General features: G+C 40.1%; 1 protein-coding gene across 2 annotated transcripts in view; it reads right to left on the reverse strand.

The window, feature by feature from the left end:
• The window catches only part of PTGFR (prostaglandin F receptor (FP)), a 19,335-nt gene that overhangs the window by 759 nt on the left and 12,342 nt on the right, over positions 1–6,234 (reverse strand). The window lies entirely within an intron of this gene.

The following is a 6,234-nucleotide window of genomic DNA, read 5'->3' on the forward strand; positions in this document are numbered from 1 at the left end:
GACCAGCCAGAGAATACCCTCCAAAACCAGGGATTGATCTGAGCAAGGAATAAAAACTTATCCAGAATTTGAGCTAACAAAGCATGCCAAGACTGTTCCAGGGATGGATTTTTTTCAAGGATAGAGGCCACTGGTAGATCAGAACATTTTTATGAAAGGTATTTATTTTTTCACATGTTCCAAATTAAAGTCTGCATAAGGGATAGAGCACCTTGATTTCATCAAGAAGATTTACACATTTTAAGCTGCAACAGAACACAATTTATTGATACCAGAGGGCTTAGAGGTTTCTAAGAAAATTTAAGCCATAGTGACAAAGGCCACTGGTACCTCTCCTCTTGCCAATGGAGACACAGAGGGTTTCATTTACCTGTGGAGGTGCTGCACATGGACAGACCTTCACCAGCAACAACACTGCCGGAGCCAAGGGTTTCACATGGGTGGAGGCATTAGTCTTTCAGAATAGCTCTGCAGGACTGCTTCTGGCAGAAGACACCCAAGGGCTACACCAGCCCAGTAAGTTGTGGCTGGTCTCCCCGCTTTGCAGAGCTGCAGCCTAGGCTTTGAAACACCAGCCCTAGTGAAACACACGCTGCTGGGGCTCCTGCCCTGAAGAGCTCTCCTTTACAAGCTTTCTGCTACTGAGGTTTTGTAACCTGAGTTCCTGTGTGAAGAAAGCCTCACCCTGCAAAGCCAGGAATCTGCCAGAGGACAGTAAATTACCTCTCTCTATTATTAATGTTGAAAGCACATGAAGACTTTTTTGGTAGAAAGATGAAACACTGTAAGGCTTTCAGTTCCAAAGCCTTTAAAGCGATACAGTTATTTAGCTAAGAAATGGGACATTTTACAACTGATGCTATGAGCACACTGATTTATTGGGCGATGAGAGGTAGGGTCAGTCTGTCCGAGTGCAGAGGGTCCTATTTTCACAAAGAGACATTGTAAAAAAAAAAAACCAAACAAACTAAAAAAGTAATAATGAATGAAGAGAGAAAACTACCGCTCAAGATTCCAGCAAACCTATTTTACTCCTTTTTAAATGCTTCTCTGTATTCCTAGGCCCTATGTATAGCTTGCAGATCACCACATCCGAGTATAAACTTGAGTGGAACAGAGTGAACGCATAGAAGGAGACTGTACTTGCTTGATTAAGCATTTGATCAAGCGTTTCCGTATGGACATCTATGGGAGCAGCAAAGAGAGCCCATAGGAGCATTCCTAAGGAAGCTGGTAAGACTGGCAGAAGCACAGCTGGGAACCAGTGCGAGGAGGAGGAGGAATGTCTGAGCACCGAGCCAACACAAACACAAGCCAGTTCCCTGAATCTGCTTTTCACCCCACAACCGTTGGGTGCATTCTTCTCTGACAGCAGCAGCCCACCCAAACTTGGACAACTCCTTTGGCTTCTGCACGGGATGGTTTCTCAGGACAGTCCTACATTTTATTTATTAGAGGCACAATACCACAAGCCAAACTCAGGTGGAATACTCCTTACTCAGGCAAGTAGGACTGGGCAGCAAATGACAGAGCACAACAGAGCTCATAGACCAATGTCCTTATCTGGATAGACCGCATGCTTGACTTAATACAGACATACAGCTTCCTAATCTGCTTCTTGATGTACTTAAAAATTCTGTTTATTGTTCTTCTCTCACATTCTGCAAAGTTAATAAATGCCAAATCCAATGCAATTTCATGCCTGGAGGAGGAGGCAGTAGATGTTGCCATCTAGGAAAAGTAGCTCCATCCAGATTTTGTAAATCTGTATTATTTTCTCACGTTACCTAGCAAACTTGTGAGATTCCTTTCCATTTAGTAGTAATCACCTCTAAGTGAATCCATTTGTTTGCTGTTCAACTTGCTGGCTCAACATAAAGTAAATCAGGACAACAAGGAAATTTGATACGTAATTTTATGGATTCTGATACTTGGAGAAGCTTCATCCAGAACATTTAAGATATCTCTTCTGAATACTGGACATACAAAAAATAATATATCTGAACTCACAAGTAGCAAGTAGAGCTTATGTACATAGCTAGATGCTTAACCAACTCAGCTGTGAATCCCTCAATTGGAAATAATAAGACAAAATCTACATTATCTACAAATTTTGTTCCATAAAATAAGAATTTTCTAGCCATATTACTTATACTATTTGGGAATGTTATGCAGAAATTTAAAAATGTTTCCTTTCTTGTATCACTAAAACCAACATAAAATGATATCCCAGATTTCTGAAATTCTGAGAGGCCGAGATTTCCGTATAGGCCTGGACTAAGAATCTCCCTCCAACCCCAAGCATGAGTATTTTTATCCCAAAACACTTGTGGCGGAGCAGTGGTAGTGACAGACATGTTACCATCACATTGTCTCTGGGTATGAAGTGAGATAACTTCTCACTCCTCCAAAAAGCCTGCACTGTCCTGGCAGCTCTTCCACGTCTTCTGAGAAAACACGTAAGAAGACTGCAGGCAGCTGAAGCCAACTGCATGCAAAGCGATGACAAAGAGGAGACCATGTCCTGGCTACTGGAGCCTTTCTAAAGTCATCTGATGCCTTCTAGAACAAGACTCTAAACTCCAGCTGAAAAGGAATGGAGTGAGGCCAATATAAATTATTATTTCTATCACATTTTCATGGACAATTTTTTAATTTAAATTCTTAAAATACTATTCCAAAGTCAGTTTGAAATCATAAATGATAAAAAGGCCTAATAAGCTACCAGCTGTTTAATTTCATTGACGCAAAACATGCAGACAGTCTGTATTTGCTCTCTAGGTGCAAGAAAGTCGTGTCACCGGCTCAGAAACTGCAACCAGCGCCTCCTGCAGTGCTAAGCTGACTTCTGAGAGCAGGACCTCTTCTGTAGGCACAGAAAGGACACTTCTTCTTATTTGACTAATACTGTTCAATAATTAGTTCAAAGTCAAGAAACCAATTCAAAGACTGACTTTTTTTTTTTTCCTTCCCTGTAGGTCCATCAGGTTAGTATGATGGAGGAATTCTGTCCTCTGTAGCCAGCAATACACAAGTGGGGAAGCGGGAAGAGGCAACGCGATTGCATCATATCTAGTTGCCTTTGATCTCCACAACTGAATTTAATATTCATGCAGATTCAGCACTATGACTCAAAAAATTAATCCTCAGCTGGTAAATAATAAACGTAACTCATGACATTTTCTAACATATTTAGAAATGTAAAAATCCAAGTGGCTTTTTGCTGAGTTATACAACGTTTGTATGAACACAGCTGTAGTATGTCTCCCTGGTTTGCAAAAAAATGATGTAACCATGTGATACTTTCTTTAGAAAAGTAACTATAAAAGCATAACCATAAAAGTGACTTTTTAAGCCAAGGCTGCCTGCTTGTGAGATCTAAAGTTACTCGGTCTCATATTAGTCCTTGTTGGTTTAAGGAAAGACCTGAGAATTCAAATTTGTGTCAAGCAAGGACTTGACACAACACCTTAAACTTCTCCATCCTTCTTTTCCAATTTTAGGCTTCGCTAAAACTAAAGCCCACTTTGCAAGATCCAGAAAGTCTGATGGAAAAGTTTTAAAAACATTTTGAAATTGTTGACTTCTACAATTTTGCATCGAGCAGATAGCATTGGAGAATTGCCATTTCCCTTAGGGACACAGCTCAGTGCAACAAACTGAAAAAAATTGCTCTGAAGCTTCACACCACTCTCCAAATCTAAACAGCATGTCTTTAATTTCCCTTCCAATTGGATCTCAATTACATGAGAACAACGAATACACTAAATGGCAGTGCTGCTAAGTCACATTCCTGTTAGTACTCAAGGACAGCCAGTCAAAACAAGAAGCAGATTTTACAGCTGGTTAGGAAATAAGACAAACTGTGATACTACTTCGATGCATTTCAGCACATAGGCTCTAAATCCAGGTTCTATCCTTGACTTCAGGAAACTGGATAAAAAACAGTCACCAAGAGATTGACATGGAAAGCAGAGCAGACAGGCCAATTTTGTTATGTGTAAACAAATATCAGAAATTCTCTTCCTCTGTAGCTCAGCCTTCAGGCTCCATTTTCCTGTGGGAACCTTGCAGACCCTCCCAAACCTCTTCCTCTTCCTTTGGATTTCATTACAAGCAGTTCTGAAAATTTCCATTAATGGCAGAAAGTCCATGGTTTTTTTCAGCATTTGCAGAGTACTTCTATTTTGTCACTGATGCCTATATCGAATCCAGAGGTGCATATCCTCTTCTAAACCACATAGGACTCAAGGCGGTATTCTCTGTCCCACTCCATGGAAACAAAAAATATATAATTATTTTGAATTTCCAGAAGTTTTTGGAACTTCCACTATTCATACATGCTACAAAGAAGCCGGTCTGCTACAGGCAAGAGCTGATAGAAGATGATACTTTGTAGTACTCTATAAACACAAACTTTAAGAAAAAAATTTGCAGAAGAGGGGGAGAGAGAAATCAAAATGTATCTATCTTCACATTTTATGTACTATTTTATATCTCCTAAACAGCCATTAGAAAAGAAACACTGACAGCAAATTGCCTGTACCATTGCTATACAGATATTGCAGTATATAAACCAAGCATTTGTTGCAACAAAGCTGAGTATGCTTCATTTTATTTTTTATGTGACTCTATATCAGTCAGTTTAAAAGCAAGGGCTTCCAAGAAAAATACGTAGCGCACCACTTCTGCCATCAAAATGTTAGTACACACACTGAGCTACTTATGCCACATAATGCTTTTTATGTTATAGATCTGCAAGATGTTTTTCCCCTAACATTTTCCTTTCCATTTTTAAAAGAAAAACATGAATCATACCTTCAACTTTTACACACCAGATGATCATTTGGCCTAGCAAGTAAATTTTAACTGAGCATAGTGATTTTATAAATGTGTATTTAAAAAGGAATTGGAGAAGACAAAATGCGTTAGCAAGTTTTCTTCCACATTAAAGTCCAGAGGATACTTTTAAGGGGATACGTAATACTTCCATGCGTAAAATTTTTCAGGATCAGCTCTTGACAAGTGGCAGCAAAATAAGGGAGTCCCCTTTTCTCCCATGTACACTTCCGTGAAAAAATAATAATGCCACTAAAAATTAACAATGGATCCACTGGCTCACTATTCAGTTGGGGAAAAATCTCTGTCTACCTCCCGAAATCAAGTTCTAGACCAAAACAGGTAAATCAAGTGTGGTAACTACTGCCTGCCATGATATGCATCCTTAAACATGCAAGTTTACTTATCCTGTTAAAGGCAGCTAGTCTGAGAAAGACCTTTCCCCTATCAGGGTCGCAGTCTCTCTCGGGAAACACAGAACCCAAATGAGAAACAGACAGAAAAGATTTGGATGACCAGAGGTAGCTGAGGTTGCAAAAACATTTTGTAGAAGCTTATTTAGCCATCACGTGCTCCATATTTACCCCCCTTAAAATGGAGCTGCGTAAACCTTTTGGAGGCATTGTAAAGCTAAAGGCACTCAGAGGTCAGAGGTGTTCCCAACACACTACTGCTGTGATAAAAGTCAAAAAAGTATGAAGAAAACAGGAAACACAACATTTTGCATGAAGTCAATGAAAATAGTTTCTAATATTCCTTCTCAGACACAGTGGATTCTGTGATCAGGCGATTTCTCACCGGCCGATGATACCGCTTCATGAACATGGTACTGTTCAGGATACACGTGCCTTTTCTCACGTTGGCAAGGCCAAAGCCTTGAAACGGTATGTCCAAGCACCCCTCTGAATTGGTAGGGCAGATCTCACATCAACTGAACGCCAAAGAAAGGACTGCAGTATAGCAGCATATATGAGACGCTGCAGCCATGACGTTAAAAGTAAGGCTTGTGCGGGTGTTTCCCACCCAGCAGCTCAGCTCTGTCTGACCTTGCCGTATGATCCCTCCTCGCTGAAGGCCGTTCAGTTCTCCTGAGCTTTCTGCTCTCCTCGTGCAGGCTCAGGTCTGCAGAGGACTCACAGTCTGTTGCACTCCATTACTGTGCCATTAGAGTCAAGTGTGACATTTTCACCATCTGTGTTTTTACAGCTTGATGCAAAATATTTATGGATGGCAATACACTTTCTGAACAAACATTTGGAAACACCATTTGAAATGAGGTTTTTATATATGCAAGAATTTGTCAAAATTACTGAAAAAAATGTAAAATGCCACAACTTTATACTCACTATTCATATTTTATTAACTGCCTTTGGCATTATCATGCTCTATATAAGG

The sequence above is a fragment of the Pygoscelis adeliae genome, unplaced genomic scaffold (assembly GCF_000699105.1).
Source record: "Pygoscelis adeliae isolate BGI_AS28 unplaced genomic scaffold, ASM69910v1 Scaffold10, whole genome shotgun sequence".
Classification (NCBI taxonomy): Eukaryota; Metazoa; Chordata; class Aves; order Sphenisciformes; family Spheniscidae; genus Pygoscelis; species Pygoscelis adeliae.